We start from the raw sequence: 19353 nt of genomic DNA, 5'->3' as shown, positions 1-19353 counted from the left end.
TGATGTACCAATTATTTTTTTTAATATTATTTGCATTTTAAATTTCAAGAATAAATGCAAACATAATATTGAATTTGCATGTCTATTATCTAAATGCAAAATTAATTTCTAAACTTGTATTAGAATTTGCATAGAATTTTCATTTTAATCAAATCACTGAAAACCATCACTATAGTATTGGAAAACCGAAAACTTACCAAATGTCATTGTGATTTTATTTGTAGTAGTTGACATGTCCCTTTCAATTTCTTTTATTATTATTATTATTAAAAAAAATAAAATAATAATAATAGTAAAATGAATCATTGCCGACACATTTGAAAGGAAAATTGAATGACATTCAATTTTTTTTTGTGTGGGCTCTTAAATATTTAATGCATACACGTTAATATACATTATTCCTACACATTAGTATGCATTATTCATTACATGCAAGTCTTCATCTTCTTCAATTTTCAGAAAAAACCAGTAGCACCTTCCCCGAAAATATTTTGCTCCCATTTTTTTATTTTATTTTTCAAGATTCAAGGAAGAAATTCAAACTCCGATCGAGAACACAATTCTAAGGTAAGTTTCTTAATATTATTATGTCTGATCTTTAAATTTTAAGTTTCTTACGTAAAACTTAAAATTCTTTTCCCAAAATTTCATGATCTGAAAACAAATATTTTCAAGGCAGAGGTATCATGGCTCTGATATCAAATGTTAGAATTTTTCTCATCAATCATGTTTCTGCACATATATAAACATGATAATCAATATGCGGAAGCAGATCGAGAATTACCTCCGGCCATTGAAAATTTTTGATTTCTCTGCTTTTTCTCTCGGTTGAAGCCTTCTAAGCACTCCACCCTCTCGATAGATGGTGTATATTTCTTATAAGGTATGTATGCTTAGAGACCTAAATCATCTCTATTTATAGGCATCTCATACCATCGATGAGTGTATCGGGGCCGAGAGTAAAAAGAAGAATCGTGTACGCATCTAAATTTTCTTGGCCGTCGCCAATTTCAATTTGTACACGCTACTTCTTTTAATATGTGTCACGTTTTTCTTACATTAGAATCTCCAAGATAAGAAAGAAGGGCATGCAAAAAGTGGTGGTGCACAACCTGCAAATAATAACTCTCAGTTTGAGCTATTGCATGTCAAATCATGACTATCTTTTTCACTTCAGAAGTAGTACAGAAACTAAGTGTCACAGCACTAAAATTCTAAAGCACATAATAAAAATTTATAGAAAGATAGTGTTGATTCTGACCGGGCACGTGAAAACTGAAGCAATATCAGTTATAATATACTATCTGTTGTTAAGATTGGAACTTGGACATTTGTTAGGTCCAAGTTCCAATCTTAACATGATATCATAGCTCAAGTTCCACCGTTACATGTTAGATTGTCCATAATTGGACCAACTGTTCTGCCCATAGTTGGATCATTTGTAAACTTCGCGCTCCAGATGTTCATTTCTAGGCGTGAAGAGGGCGTGTTAGTTGTCTCATATCAGTTGGATAAATTACATGGAAGTTGCATATATGGGTTTGGACAATCATCACCCCTTGAGCAAGCTTTTTGGGTTGAGTTAGGTCCAAATTCCAATCTTAACTACATGTATCCATCCTTTAATGGAATCTCTCACTCAAAAACTAAATTCATCACCAGCCAGATCATGTACTTTGGTCTGTCCAGAAAGCAGCTACAAAACAATGAGAACAAGAATATTAATTAAAAATAGAACCACAAACAAAGGAGATCATGAGAGATTTTATTCAGATGCTACGATTTATACATTCAAATATGTTGTCACAGTCTACAATTGGATATAGGAATTTAGATCTTAAAAAAGCAGAAGATACTAGCATCACTTCTTTGAGATCAGCCAAAACAATTACATCATTAGAACATTGTTAGGGCATTGCTTTTGCTAATTAATATTGTGATTACACACATACAACCTTCAATAGAAGAAATATAGTTGATCGTAAGCATCTTCAACCATTGAGGTACAGCCAAGGCTCCTAAAATCACGAACAACCACACCAACATTCCTCACAAAATCACCAAAATATTTTCACTCGGATGAGTTCCATCACTATCAATTTCCCATGACTTGAAGTCTAGGTCCATTCCATCATCTACCTTAAATTCACCATCGCCTATAGCTGCCATTGCACTTAACTCTTCTAATCTTCCTTTAAAGTACCACTGAAGTACATCTATGAATAAAATTAATAGAAATAACACATATTAATAACATGGATGATGCTTCATTGTTGAAGATACATGTATAAATTTATACCAGGGAAATGTCGAGGAAGACTGGACATCAGGACAGAAAACACAGTTAACTGATATTTGAGAGTATGTGAGCATCAGGAGTTTGATCCATTGACTTACTTTCTTTGCCTATCTCTAAAGCATGAATCAACAACAACAAGCACTTCTCCTGGTATTCTTTTTAGAAGATATATTTTCTAATGCTCTATGCAGTACTTCCTACATCCTACCTATTTGATCTTGTTTCAACAATTGTCACTTTTCTATCAAGCTTATGCCAGGTACCATGCCTATTTCTAAGGCGCCCTATCGTCTAGCACTTTTAGAGATGAATGAACTGAATGATCAGATTCAGGAATTGCTAGATAAGGGTTTCATTCTCCCTAGTTTTTCTCCATAGGGCGCACCGGTACTTTTTGTGAAGATGAAAATGGCAGCATCCGGCTTTTTATTGACTACAGGGAGCTGAACCGTGTCATGGTCAAGAACAAGTATCCATTGCCCAGGATTGAGGATTTATTTGATCAGCTTCAAGGAGCATCAGTATTCTCGAAGATAGATATTTGATCTGGATACCATCAGCTCAAGGTGAGAGAGTCTGATGTGCATAAAACGAGGTTTATGACGCGTTATGGACACTATTAGTTTATGGTGATGCCCTTTGGACTGAAGAACGTGCTAGCGATCTTCATGGATCTCATAAACCACGTGTTTCAGCCATAGTTGGATCAGTTTGTCATAGTTTTTATAGATGACATACTGATTTATTCTAGGAGCAGACAAGAGCATAGTCAGCATCTGAGGACCGTACTGCAGACTTTACAGGAAAGACGGCTGTATGCCAAGTTCAGTAAGTGTAAGTTTTTGCTAGACAGAGTGGTATTCTTGGGCCACATTGTATCTCGGGATGGTATAGAGGTCGACCCCATTAAATTTGAGGCAGTCAGAGATTGGCAGTTGTGGGGACCCGGGCTCTAACTCAATTTTTTTCGGGATTAATTGGATCTTTATTCAAAATGTGGGTCAAATTTTCGCTTTTTAACATTAATTCAAATGTAAATACTAAGCATAATATCTTTCTTTATTTAATTACAACACATATAATATACATGTCAAGTTCTACTACAAACACATCACTAGTGTTCAATCCAAACCATAAACTACAAGTAGTACAAATCTAGTACAACATCACTACTGATCTTCTGCGCCCGTAGTCACCACGCTATCTTGATCTCATCTCTGACGTGACCCAGATCCTGCCCCACCTATTGCTATGCACACATACAGACATAACAACAGCCAGAAACTCCGGTAAGAACAAATCCCAGTATAAAACATGTATACATGCTGATACAAAATCATAAATCATGCATGAAAGCAATAACAATGGCTCCATAGTCTATGAAACAGATCTATCTAAACATGTAATTCAAATCAAATCATGTCTTGACTCGAATCGAATCTACTCTAGGGATCCCGGTGTGAATAAGACGTCACTGTCTGTCACCTACCCTCCCAATCGGGGTAACTGTACGTCTTATTCCTAGACTTCGGTCATATCTATATCGAATGTCTACAATTGGAGTGAATCTAATCCGAAGCGTCGATACCACCGAACATCTAGTTTGGCAAGTCTGCCAATGACTCTCCTATCTCAAAGGCTTGAATATAAATCTATAAACAAGACATCATCATATCAAGAGATTTGAATATAAATCTATAAACAAATCACAATCATATCAAAAGATAAACAATAATTCTAGTATGTGATTTTGTTGGGAAACTCTAGCTGAATCTCATTTGAGTTGTGTCTTCCCCAAACAAAACATGCATTATACCTTTCTTGTTGAACTTTTATCGATGTCGAGGTCTCGAAGTCGAAGTGAGGCACAATGAATCTGAAATGGTAATGTTCAATAGATACAAGATCAACATTCTATTCAATCCATACATGTACTTAACAACATTCGTTCTCGGTACATTTTGGACGGCATAACGACGAATTATTTCGATACCGATCAGCTCAATAACATATATATTATATCAACAATTCCCAATTCTCAATAATCATCCACCACACTTCAAAATCTGCATAATCACCTATACCCATTTTCTGAAAGTACAAAATAATCACATACGATAATCTTTCTTCGATCCGTTTTGAAATATACGTTCAGAGACATCACAAGAATACATAATAACCATCAATATCTGATTTCTTCAACATCTTAACTTCAAAACATGTTGAAAGTTAACAATACTTACTTCTTTTTGTAGCCAATAGCAAGAGGAGTACGAATATCACCTCGGATCGAAAATCGGATAACTAAATGTGAGACAATCACAATTCTAAGCTAGGGAGAACTTGGAGCTTTTCTGAATCTCTTTCTCTCGGTTATTGCTGATGGAGATGAAGAAATGAAAGTGTTACACATTATATAGCTCATGCCATGTGTCAACTTAGTGTGCATGCTGGACTTCTCGCGCATATGTGCGCCCTTAACTCGCGCATATGCGCGAGACATATTGTCTCGGCATCAATACCTCGCGCATATGCGCGCTTCATCTTGCGCACCAAAGTCTCTGGAGGTGTCGCGCATATGCGCGCCCTTAATTCGCGCATGTGTGCCAATACTTCTGTACTTTTCGCGCATGTGCGCCGGTCTAGTGGCGCATATGCGCCGAGTTCATCTCATATCTATAATTTGCATCTACTTTCTCGTCTCTTCCGGTCCGATACAAGGCGTCTACAGTTACCTTACTTATCAACAAAACAAATCTGATTATGATAATCAAATTCTCGGGCCCTACATTTCTCTCCCTCTAAGAAATGATTTTGTCCTCGAAATCGCAGACAATCAATTAAATCAAGTAAAAGAGGCACTGTAATCGAAAATGGAACGAACAATCACATCATAGAAATAACTCGGGATATCTCTGTCTCATCTCGGACTCTGTCTCCCAAGTCGCTTCTTCAGTGCCATGATGACTCCACTGGACTTTCACTAGTGTAATAATCTTCGTTCTGAGCTGTTTTTCTTTTCGATCAAGAATCTGTATCGGTTGTTCAACATATCTCAATGTCTGATCAAGCTCAACTTCGTCAAGCTGAATGACATGAGAAATATCCGGCATATATCTACGCAACATCGTGACATGAAAAACGTCATGTGTCCCAGATAAGGAAGGAGGAAGAGCCAGTCGATATGCTCGATCTTCAATCTTCTCCAGAATCTCGTATGGACCGATGTATCTGGGAGACAATTTCCCATGCTTGCCAAATCTGACAATGCCTCTGAAGGGAGAAATCTTCAAGAATACCCTGTCTCCTTGTTCAAATACTAGCGGTCTACGTCTGATATTGGCATACTTGGCTTGCCTATCCTGTGCCGTCTTCATCCTCTTCTGAATTATCTTTACTTTCTCGGTCATCTCACGAATCATATCAGGCCCAAGTTCTGGTACCTCAGATATATCATCCCAATATAGAGGAGATCTGCACTTCTTGCCATATAATGCTTCAAACGGTGCCATCTCTATGCTCGTTTGATAGCTGTTGTTGTACGAGAATTCACACAACGGTAGTGAATCTTGCCAACTAGTGCCAAAGTATAGCACTACAGCTCTCAGCATATCCTCTAAAGTCTGGATAGTCCGCTCTGACTGTCCGTCTGTCTGGGGATGATAAGCAGTACTCAGGTGTAATGTCGTACCTAGAGCCTGCTGCAAATTGTGCCAAAAGTGTGAAGTGAATCGGGGATCACGATCTGATACGATAGACTTCGGCACACCATGTAATCTGACTACCTCTCTGACATATATCTCAGCCATCTGATCATGTCTGTACGTCATTCTGTACGGAATAAAACACGCTGATTTGGTTAATCTGTCTATCACAACCCAAATCGCATTACAACCCCGGGATGATCGAGGTAACTTCGTCACGAAATCCATGGAAATGTGATCCCATTTCCATTCAGGAATAGACAAACTCTGAAGTAAACCTCCGGGCTTCTTTCTTTCGGCCTTCACCTGTTGGCAATTTAAGCACTTAGACACATATTCGGCAATATCTGATTTCATCTGTTTCCACCAGAACTGTGTCTTTAGATCGTTGTACATCTTCCTGCCACCAGGATGAATACTGAACCGACTACAGTGCGCTGCTGACAATATCTGTTGTTTCAACTCTGAAACATCTGGCACTACAATACGGTTATTCACATACAGGACAAAATCATGTACCTGATATTCAGACTGATGTCCTGATCTGACCATCTGAATTGACTTCTGTATATTCTGATCTGTTCTTTGAGCTTCTTTGATTTTCATGATCAAATCTGGCTCAACTTGAATCGAAGCAAGTCGTAGAGGTCTACTAGCTGTATCAAATGTTAAACCAGACAAACAACAATCTTCAACTAAATTCGAAACACCTATCGTCGATAAGGATAGGGCACAAACCTTTCGACTCAAGGCATCTGCTGCTGCATTTGACTTCCCTGGATAGTACTTGATCTCACAATCAAAATCTTTCAATAAATCGAGCCATCTACGCTGTCTCATATTCAATTCTGATTGAGAAAACAGATACTTCAGGCTCTTGTGATCAGAGTAGATCTCAAATTTCTCGCCATAAAGATAATGACGCCAAATCTTCAATGCAAATACGATCGCCGCCAATTCAAGATCATGAATGGGGTATCGAATCTCGTGTGGCTTCAGCTGTCTCGAGGCGTATGCGATCACGTGACCTCGTTGCATAAGAATACATCCCAGCCCTCTGTGAGATGCATCACAATATACAACGAAATCGCCAGTACCTGAAGGAATCATCAAGACAGGTGCATTGGTCAGCCTCTTCTTCAACTCTAGGAAGCTAGACTCGCAATCCTCTGACCACACAAAGGGTGTATTCTTTTGCGTCAACTGGGTAATCGGCTTCGCAATACTGGAGAAATCTTTGATGAATCGTCTATAGTACCCTGCTAGACCCATGAAACTGCGTATCTCAGGCACCGAAGTCGGTCTCGGCCAACTGATCACAGCTTCCACTTTACTCGGATCCACGGAAATACCATCTCCAGATATGATATGACCCAAGAAGACAACCTGTCTCAGCCAAAACTCATACTTTGACAGTTTCGCATATAATCTTTCATTTCTCAATGTTTGCAACACAATTCTTAAATGATTGGCATGCTCAGTCAGATTCTTAGAATACACCAAAATATCATCAATAAAAACAATCACAAACTCATCTAAATATCTCTGAAAGACGCGGTTCATCAGTCCCATAAACACCGCTGGAGCATTCGTTAAACCAAAAGGCATGACAATAAATTCATAATGTCCATACCTGGTTCGGAATGCTGTCTTTGGTATATCAATATCTCGTACTCGCAGCTGGTGATATCCAGATCTCAGATCAATCTTGGAATAGATGGATGATCCCTGCAACTGATCAAATAAGTCGTCGATACGAAGCAAAGGATATTTGTTCTTTATCGTTGCCTTGTTCAGTTGCCTGTAATCTATACACAATCTCATAGAACCGTCTTTCTTTCGTACAAATAGCACTGGAGCACCCCAAGGAGATACACTAGGTCTGATATATCCCTTGGCTAGAAGATCTTCTAATTGTGCTTTCAATTCTTTCAATTCTATTGGAGCCATCCTACATGGAGCTCTCGAAATAGGAACGGTACCTGGAATAAGATCAATGCTAAAATCTACCTCTCGGGCGGGAGGTAACCCTGGAATCTCGTCAGGAAATATATCTGCAAACTCCCGTACTACTGGCAAATCTGCCAATGCCGGGCTCGATTTCAGTAAATCTACTAAATAAATAAGGAACCCTTCTGCTCCTTGTTGCAACAATCTACTCATAGTCAGAGCAGATACTAAGGGAATCCGAGATCTGGAACCCTTACCGTAGAATTTCCACTCCTCTGTCATTTCAGGTCTGAATCTGACAATCTTGTGAAAACAGTCTACGGTGGCTCTGTACTTAGTCAACATGTCAATCCCGACAATACAATCAAAATCAGATAAACCAAGTACAACACATTCTAAATCAATCTCATGTCCCTCAAACTGTAGTATACAATGTCTAATTGAAGTCACAGATATCAGACCACTTCCCAACGGAGAAGAAATAGACACTACAGTAGACAATGACTCTACAGGCAATGCATGTGTCAATGCAAAACGTTCTGATATGAATGTATGTGATGCACCTGTATCTATCAATACATATGCAGGATAACCGCAAAGAAAACAGTTACCTGCAATCACATCGTCTGGCGCATCCTGGGCTTGCTCCTCGGTCAGTGCAAACACCATAGCCTGTTGTCTGGGAGGTTGGCTCACTGTCTGTCCACCTCTGGCTCTAGGTTGAGACTGTGTAGGCGTGGGCTGGAAGGAATGGACAGACGAAGCTTGCCTCTCAGGCTGAGTCACTGATGCTGATGACCCTGCATTCTGAAATCTCTGTGCACCTCTCTGGGGACAAACTCTGGCGAAATGTCCCTGTTGCTTACATATGTTACATCTGCCCATCACCCCCTGACACTGCTCTGTGGCATGTCGGCCTCCACAAGTAGTACAATATACACCTGTCACATCTGTACTCTGGCCAGGACCTCTCTGTCTTGATCCACTGGAGCTCGATGAACTGCTCCCTGCTCTCTTGAACTGCTTACCCTTAGCTTTCAAAGAATCTTTCTTCCCACTACTACTGATTCCACTATCAAATCGAGAAGGAGGTGGTGGAAACTGTGTGGCGAACGGTGGCGGTCTCTGACCCTGAACACTATAGGAAGCTCCTCGCTGCCTAATCAAGCCAGCCTCTGCTCCCTTCGCTCGATTCAGCGCCTCAGAAAAAGTGTTGGGTCGCCCCGTGTTCACTAGGGTAAAGATGTCCGGATTCAAACCATTTATGAACTGATCGGCAACTGCCTCATCATTCCCTGCTACATGAGGTGCAAATCGAAGCAAGGACGAGAATTTGGCAACATACTCCTCTATGTTCCACTGGCCCTGTCTCAAGTTTGCAAATTCGGCCCCTTTGTCTTTTCGATAGGAGACTGGAAAGAAACGTTGATAAAATTCATCTTTAAAGAATTTCCAAGTAATATCAATACCTCGATGTTCTAAGGCTCGTTTCGCCGTTAGCCACCAACTCTTGGCCACTTCTTGCAATTGATGCCCAATCAGCTTCACCCTACGTTCATCTGTATAGGCAAATGATTCAAATAACATCTCTATATCATCCAACCAGCTTTCGCAATCCGCTGCACTCTCAGTGCCTTTCAAAGTCGGGGATCGGAATGACTGAAACCGCTTCAACAGAGTCTCCATCGGGGTAGCGGTTATGTCTATCTGGGTACCTGACGTACTCCCCTGTTCTGGCACTTGACCTGCAGCTGGTTGTGGTATTCTTCTAGGCGGCATATCTGATTATCAAAGAGATTAGGATACAATCTATACAATCTGTCTCAGCCCTCCTCTGATCATATACCTCTGATCCAGAATCGGTTCTGATTCAGTCTTTACAAGTATATGCTGTAAATCAACTCAGATACAATACAACATATAATAGGGAAAGCATTAAATCATGCTAGCACAGCAAAAGTAAGGAAGAAGACTCGATCTACCCCGCTCATTCTATTCTATCTCAGTCTACAGAACCTACTGCTCTGATACCACCTGTTGTGGGGACCCGGGCTCTAACTCAATTCTTTTCGGGATTAATTGGATCTTTATTCAAAATGTGGGTCAAATTTTCGCTTTTTAACATTAATTCAAATGTAAATACTAAGCATAATATCTTTCTTTATTTAATTACAACACATATAATATACATGTCAAGTTCTACTACAAACACATCACTAGTGTTCAATCCAAACCATAAACTACAAGTAGTACAAATCTAGTACAACATCACTACTGATCTTCTGCGCCCGTAGTCACCACGCTATCTTGATCTCATCTCTGACGTGACCCAGATCCTACCCCACCTGTTGTTTTGCACACATACAGACATAACAACAACCGGAAACTCCGGTAAGAACAAATCCCAGTATAAAACATGTATACATGCTGATACAAAATCATAAATCATGCATGAAAGCAATAACAATGGCTCCATAGTCTATGAAACCGATCTATCTAAACATGTAATTCAAATCAAATCATGTCTTGACTCGAATCGACTCTACTCTAGGGATCCCGATGTGAATAAGACGTCACTGTCTGTCACTTACCCTCCCAATCGGGGTAACTGTATGTCTTATTCCTAGACTTCGGTCATATCTGTATCGAATGTCTACAATCGGAGTAAATCTAATCCGAAGCGTCGATACCACCGAACATCTAGTTTGGCAAGTCTGCCAATGACTCTCCTATCTCAAAGGCTTGAATATAAATCTATAAACAAGACATCATCATATCAAGATATTTGAATATAAATCTATAAACAAATCACAATCATATCAAAAGATAAACAATAATTCTAGTATGTGATTTTGTTGGGAAACTCAAACTGAATCTCATTTGAGTTGTGTCTTCCCCAAACAAAACATGCATTATACCTTTCTTGTTGAACTTTTATCGATGTCGAGGTCTCGAAGTCGAAGTGAGGCACAATGAATCTGAAATGGTAATGTTCAATAGATACAAGATCAACATTCTATTCAATCCATACATGTACTTAACAATATTCATTCTCGGTACATTTTGGACGGCATAACGACGTATTATTTCGATACCGATCAACTCAATAACATATATATGATATCAACAATTCCCAAATTCTCAATAATCATCCACCACACTTCAAAATATGCATAATCCCCTATACCCATTTTCTGAAAATACAAAATAATCACATACGATAATCTTTCTTCGATCCGTTTTGAAATATACGTTCAGAGACATCACAAGAATACATAATAACCATCAATATCTGATTTCTTCAACATCTTAACTTCAAAACATGTTGAAAGTTAACAATACTTACTTCCTTTTGTAGCCAATAGCAAGAGGAGTACGAATATCACCTCGGATCGAAAATCGGATAACTAAATGTGAGACAATCACAATTCTAAGCTAGGGAGAACTTGGAGCTTTTCTGAATCTCTTTCTCTCGGTTATTGCTGATGGAGATGAAGAAATGAAAGTGTTACACATTATATAGCTCATGCCATGTGTCAACTTAGTGTGCATGCTGGACTTCTCGCGCATATGCGCGCCCTTAACTCGCGCATATGCGCGAGACATATTGTCTCGGCATCAATACCTCGCGCATATGCGCGCTTCATCTTGCGCATGTGCGCCAAAGTCTCTGGAGGTGTCGCGCATATGGGCGCCCTTAATTCGCGCATGTGCGCCAATACTTCTGTACTTTTCGCGCATGTGCGCCGGTCTAGTGGCGCATATGCGCCGAGTTCATCTCATATCTATAATTTGCATCTACTTTCTCGTCTCTTCCGGTCCGATACAAGGCGTCTACAGTTACCTTACTTATCAACAAAACAAATCTGATTATGATAATCAAATTCTCGGGCCCTACATTTCTCTCCCTCTAAGAAATGATTTTGTCCTCGAAATCGCAGACAATCAATTAAATCAAGTAAAAGAGGCACTGTAATCGAAAATGGAACGAACAATCACATCATAGAAATAACTCGGGATATCTCTGTCTCATCTCGGACTCTGTCTCCCAAGTCGCTTCTTCAGTGCCATGACGACTCCAATGGACTTTCACTAGTGGAATAATCTTCGTTCTGAGCTGTTTTTCTTTTCGATCAAGAATCTGTATCGGTTGTTCAACATATCTCAATGTCTGATCAAGCTCAACTTCGTCAAGCTGAATGACATGAGAAATATCCGGCATATATCTACGCAACATCGTGACATGAAAAACGTCATGTATCCCAGATAAGGAAGGAGGAAGAGCCAGTCGATATGCTCGATCTTCAATCTTCTCCAGAATCTCGTATGGACCGATGTATCTGGGAGACAATTTCCCATGCTTGCCAAATCTGACAATGCCTCTGAAGGGAGAAATCTTCAAGAATACCCTGTCTCCTTGTTCAAATACTAGCGGTCTACGTCTGATATTGGCATACTTGGCTTGCCTATCCTGTGCCGTCTTCATCCTCTTCTGAATTATCTTTACTTTCTCGGTCATCTCACGAATCATATCAGGCCCAAGTTCTGGTACCTCAGATATATCATCCCAATATAGAGGAGATCTGCACTTCTTGCCATATAATGCTTCAAACGGTGCCATCTCTATGCTCGTTTGATAGCTGTTGTTGTACGAGAATTCACACAACGGTAGTGAATCTTGCCAACTAGTGCCAAAGTATAGCACTACAGCTCTCAGCATATCCTCTAAAGTCTGGATAGTCCGCTCTGACTGTCCGTCTGTCTGGGGATGATAAGCAGTACTCAGGTGTAATGTCGTACCTAGAGCCTGCTGCAAACTGTGCCAAAAGTGTGAAGTGAATCGGGGATCACGATCTGATACGATAGACTTCGGCACACCATGTAATCTGACTACCTCTCTGACATATATCTCAGCCATCTGATCATGTCTGTACGTCATTCTGTACAGAATAAAACACGCTGATTTGGTTAATCTGTCTATCACAACCCAAATCGCATTACAACCCCGGGATGATCGAGGTAACTTCGTCACGAAATCCATGGAAATGTGATCCCATTTCCATTCAGGAATAGACAAACTCTGAAGTAAACCTCCGGGCTTCTTTCTTTCGGCCTTCACCTGTTGGCAATTTAAGCACTTAGACACATATTCGGCAATATCTGATTTCATCTGTTTCCACCAGAACTGTGTCTTTAGATCGTTGTACATCTTCCTGCCACCAGGATGAATACTGAACCGACTACAGTGCGCTGCTGACAATATCTGTTGTTTCAACTCTGAAACATCTGGCACTACAATACGGTTATTCACATACAGGACAAAATCATGTACCTGATATTCAGACTGATGTCCTGATCTGACCATCTGAATTGACTTCTGTATATTCTGATCTGTTCTTTGAGCTTCTTTGATTTTCATGATCAAATCTGGCTCAACTTGAATCGAAGCAAGTCGTAGAGGTCTACTAGCTGTATCAAATGTTAAACCAGACAAACAACAATCTTCAACTAAATTCGAAACACCTATCGTCGATAAGGATAGGGCACAAACCTTTCGACTCAAGGCATCTGCTGCTGCATTTGACTTCCCTGGATAGTACTTGATCTCACAATCAAAATCTTTCAATAAATCGAGCCATCTACGCTGTCTCATATTCAATTCTGATTGAGAAAACAGATACTTCAGGCTCTTGTGATAAGAGTAGATCTCAAATTTCTCGCCATAAAGATAATGACGCCAAATCTTCAATGCAAATACGATCGCCGCCAATTCAAGATCATGAATGGGGTATCGAATCTCGTGTGGCTTCAGCTGTCTCGAGGCGTATGCGATCACGTGACCTCGTTGCATAAGAATACATCCCAGCCCTCTGTGAGATGCATCACAATATACAACGAAATCGCCAGTACCTGAAGGAATCATCAAGACAGGTGCATTGGTCAGCCTCTTCTTCAACTCTAGGAAGCTAGACTCGCAATCCTCTGACCACACAAAGGGTGTATTCTTTTGCGTCAACTGGGTAATCGGCTTCGCAATACTGGAGAAATCTTTGATGAATCGTCTATAGTACCCTGCTAGACCCATGAAACTGCGTATCTCAGGCACCGAAGTCGGTCTCGGCCAACTGATCACAGCTTCCACTTTACTCGGATCCACGGAAATACCATCTCCAGATATGATATGACCCAAGAAGACAACCTGTCTCAGCCAAAACTCATACTTTGACAGTTTCGCATATAATCTTTCATTTCTCAATGTTTGCAACACAATTCTTAAATGATTGGCATGCTCAGTCAGATTCTTAGAATACACCAAAATATCATCAATAAAAACAATCACAAACTCATCTAAATATCTCTGAAAGACGCGGTTCATCAGTCCCATAAACACCGCTGGAGCATTCGTTAAACCAAAAGGCATGACAATAAATTCATAATGTCCATACCTGGTTCGGAATGCTGTCTTTGGTATATCAATATCTCGTACTCGCAGCTGGTGATATCCAGATCTCAGATCAATCTTGGAATAGATGGATGATCCCTGCAACTGATCAAATAAGTCGTCGATACGAAGCAAAGGATATTTGTTCTTTATCGTTGCCTTGTTCAGTTGCCTGTAATCTATACACAATCTCATAGAACCGTCTTTCTTTCGTACAAATAGCACTGGAGCACCCCAAGGAGATACACTAGGTCTGATATATCCCTTGGCTAGAAGATCTTCTAATTGTGCTTTCAATTCTTTCAATTCTATTGGAGCCATCCTACATGGAGCTCTCGAAATAGGAACGGTACCTAGAATAAGATCAATGCTAAAATCTACCTCTCGGGCGGGAGGTAACCCTGGAATCTCGTCAGGAAATATATCTGCAAACTCCCGTACTACTGGCAAATCTGCCAATGCCGGGCTCGATTTCAGTAAATCTACTAAATAAATAAGGAACCCTTCTGCTCCTTGTTGCAACAATCTACTCATAGTCAGAGCAGATACTAAGGGAATCCGAGATCTGGAACCCTTACCGTAGAATTTCCACTCCTCTGTCATTTCAGGTCTGAATCTGACAATCTTGTGAAAACAGTCTACGGTGGCTCTGTACTTAGTCAACATGTCAATCCCGACAATACAATCAAAATCAGATAAACCAAGTACAACACATTCTAAATCAATCTCATGTCCCTCAAACTGTAGTATACAATGTCTAATTGAAGTCACAGATATCAGACCACTTCCCAACGGAGAAGAAATAGACACTACAGTAGACAATGACTCTACAGGCAATGCATGTGTCAATGCAAAACGTTCTGATATGAATGTATGTGATGCACCTGTATCTATCAATACATATGCAGGATAACCGCAAAGAAAACAGTTACCTGCAATCACATCGTCTGGCGCATCCTGGGCTTGCTCCTCGGTCAGTGCAAACACCATAGCCTGTTGTCTGGGAGGTTGGCTCACTGTCTGTCCACCTCTGGCTCTAGGTTGAGACTGTGTAGGCGTGGGCTGGAAGGAATGGACAGACGAAGCTTGCCTCTCAGGCTGAGTCACTGATGCTGATGACCCTGCATTCTGAAATCTCTGTGCACCTCTCTGGGGACAAACTCTGGCGAAATGTCCCTGTTGCTTACATATGTTACATCTGCCCATCACCCCCTGACACTGCTCTGTGGCATGTCGGCCTCCACAAGTAGTACAATATACACCTGTCACATCTGTACTCTGGCCAGGACCTCTCTGTCTTGATCCACTGGAGCTCGATGAACTGCTCCCTGCTCTCTTGAACTGCTTACCCTTAGCTTTCAAAGAATCTTTCTTCCCACTACTACTGATTCCACTATCAAATCGAGAAGGAGGTGGTGGAAACTGTGTGGCGAACGGTGGCGGTCTCTGACCCTGAACACTATAGGAAGCTCCTCGCTGCCTAATCAAGCCAGCCTCTGCTCCCTTCGCTCGATTCAGCGCCTCAGAAAAAGTGTTGGGTCGCCCCGTGTTCACTAGGGTAAAGATGTCCGGATTCAAACCATTTATGAACTGATCGGCAACTGCCTCATCATTCCCTGCTACATGAGGTGCAAATCGAAGCAAGGACGAGAATTTGGCAACATACTCCTCTATGTTCCACTGGCCCTGTCTCAAGTTTGCAAATTCGGCCCCTTTGTCTTTTCGATAGGAGACTGGAAAGAAACGTTGATAAAATTCATCTTTAAAGAATTTCCAAGTAATATCAATACCTCGATGTTCTAAGGCTCGTTTCGCCGTTAGCCACCAACTCTTGGCCACTTCTTGCAATTGATGCCCAATCAGCTTCACCCTACGTTCATCTGTATAGGCAAGTGATTCAAATAACATCTCTATATCATCCAACCAGCTTTCGCAATCCGCTGCACTCTCAGTGCCTTTCAAAGTCGGGGATCGGAATGACTGAAACCGCTTCAACAGAGTCTCCATCGGGGTAGCGGTTATGTCTATCTGGGTACCTGACGTACTCCCCTGTTCTGGCACTTGACCTGCAGCTGGTTGTGGTATTCTTCTAGGCGGCATATCTGATTATCAAAGAGATTAGGATACAATCTATACAATCTGTCTCAGCCCTCCTCTGATCATATACCTCTGATCCAGAATCGGTTCTGATTCAGTCTTTACAAGTATATGCTGTAAATCAACTCAGATACAATACAACATATAATAGGGAAAGCATTAAATCATGCTAGCACAGCAAAAGTAAGGAAGAAGACTCGATCTACCCCGCTCATTCTATTCTATCTCAGTCTACAGAACCTACTGCTCTGATACCACCTGTTGTGGGGACCCGGGCTCTAACTCAATTCTTTTCGGGATTAATTGGATCTTTATTCAAAATGTGGGTCAAATTTTCGCTTTTTAACATTAATTCAAATGTAAATACTAAGCATAATATCTTTCTTTATTTAATTACAACACATATAATATACATGTCAAGTTCTACTACAAACACATCACTAGTGTTCAATCCAAACCATAAACTACAAGTAGTACAAATCTAGTACAACATCACTACTGATCTTCTGCGCCCGTAGTCACCACGCTATCTTGATCTCATCTCTGACGTGACCCAGATCCTACCCCACCTGTTGTTATGCACACATACAGACATAACAACAGCCGAAAACTCCGGTAAGAACAAATCCCAGTATAAAACATGTATACATGCTGATACAAAATCATAAATCATGCATGAAAGCAATAACAATGGCTCCATAGTCTATGAAACCGATCTATCTAAACATGTAATTCAAATCAAATCATGTCTTGACTCGAATCGACTCTACTCTAGGGATCCCGATGTGAATAAGACGTCACTGTCTGTCACTTACCCTCCCAATCGGGGTAACTGTACGTCTTATTCCTAGACTTCGGTCATATCTGTATCGAATGTCTACAATCGGAGTAAATCTAATCCGAAGCGTCGATACCACCGAACATCTAGTTTGGCAAGTCTGCCAATGACTCTCCTATCTCAAAGGCTTGAATATAAATCTATAAACAAGACATCATCATATCAAGATATTTGAATATAAATCTATAAACAAATCACAATCATATCAAAAGATAAACAATAATTCTAGTATGTGATTTTGTTGGGAAACTCAAACTGAATCTCATTTGAGTTTTGTCTTCCCCAAACAAAACATGCATTATACCTTTCTTGTTGAACTTTTATCGATGTCGAGGTCTCGAAGTCGAAGTGAGGCACAATGAATCTGAAATGGTAATGTTCAATAGATACAAGATCAACATTCTATTCAATCCATACATGTACTTAACAATATTCATTCTCGGTACATTTTGGACGGCATAACGACGTATTATTTCGATACCGATCAACTCAATAACATATATATGATATCAACAATTCCCAATTCTCAATAATCATCCACCACACTTCAAAATCTGCATAATCCCCTATACCCATTTTCTGAAAATACAAAATAATCACATACGATAATCTTTCTTCGATCCGTTTTGAAATATACGTTCAGAGACATCACAAGAATACATAATAACCATCAATATCTGATTTCTTCAACATCTTAACTTCAAAACATGTTGAAAGTTAACAATACTTACTTCCTTTTGTAGCCAATAGCAAGAGGAGTACGAATATCACCTCGGATCGAAAATCGGATAACTAAATGTGAGACAATCACAATTCTAAGCTAGGGAGAACTTGGAGCTTTTCTGAATCTCTTTCTCTCGGTTATTGCTGATGGAGATGAAGAAATGAAAGTGTTACACATTATATAGCTCATGCCATGTGTCAACTTAGTGTGCATGCTGGACTTCTCGCGCATATGCGTGCCCTTAACTCGCGCATATGCGCGAGACATATTGTCTCGGCATCAATACCTCGCGCATATGCGCGCTTCATCTTGCGCATGTGCGCCAAAGTCTCTGGAGGTGTCGCGCATATGCGCGCCCTTAATTCGCGCATGTGCGCCAATACTTCTGTACTTTTCGCGCATGTGCGCCAATACTTCTGTACTTTTCGCGCATGTGCGCCGGTCTAGTGGCGCATATGCGCCGAGTTCATCTCATATCTATAATTTGCATCTACTTTCTCGTCTCTTCCGGTCCGATACAAGGCGTCTACAGTTACCTTACTTATCAACAAAACAAATCTGATTGTGATAATCAAATTCTCGGGCCTTACAGGCAGTGCCCAAGAGCGTGACAGAGATCCGTAGCTTCTTGGGATTGGCTTGTTATTACCTGAATTTTACTCTGGGCTTCTCTTCTATTGCGGTGTCTATGACCGCCTTGAAAAAGAAGAATGCCAAGTTTATCTGATCTGAGTGCCATGAGAGCTTTAACAAGTGGAAGCAGGCATTGGCCACTACACCAGTTCTAGCTGTGTCATCGGGGGCAAGGAGAGTTTGTGGTTTATACAAATGCTTCAAAGCTCGGTTTGGACACAGTTCTGATGCAACATGACAGAGTTATAGCCAATGCGTCCAGACTGGTGAAGGTCCATGAGAAGAACTACCCATCTCATGACCTCGAGCTAGCAGCAGTGGTTTTTGCCCTGAAGATTTGGAGGCCTTATCTATATGGGGAGAAGTTCATGATTTTCACTTATCACAAGATCCTGAAGTACTTCTTAACACAGAAAGAGATGAACATGAGATAGCGGAGGTGGCTAGAGCTGGTGAAGGATTATGATTGTGACATTATCTACTATCAGGGTAAGGCTAATGTAGTTGCAGATGGCTTGAGCAGAAGACTGCAGTGATCGCTCAGCTATTAGTACAGAGACCGTTGCAGGCAGAGATCCAGCGATTTAAGCTTGCAGTTTATGCCAGGGGCAGTGCCCCTAATCTTTCTACCTGACAGTGCAGCCGACACTGATAGACCGAATTCGG

The 19353-nt window shown here is 40.6% G+C and overlaps 1 pseudogene; it reads right to left on the bottom strand.

Moving 5' to 3' along the window:
• Positions 1–1043: 1043 nt before the first annotated feature.
• The window catches only part of LOC142556857 (anaphase-promoting complex subunit 2-like), a 42173-nt pseudogene continuing 23863 nt past the window's right edge, over positions 1044–19353 (bottom strand).

The sequence above is a fragment of the Primulina tabacum genome, chromosome 9 (assembly GCF_025594145.1).
Source record: "Primulina tabacum isolate GXHZ01 chromosome 9, ASM2559414v2, whole genome shotgun sequence".
In the NCBI taxonomy this organism is placed as follows: Eukaryota; Viridiplantae; Streptophyta; class Magnoliopsida; order Lamiales; family Gesneriaceae; genus Primulina; species Primulina tabacum.
The sequence above is the reverse complement of the archived record's forward strand: the minus strand, read 5'-3'. Positions and strand labels throughout refer to the sequence as shown.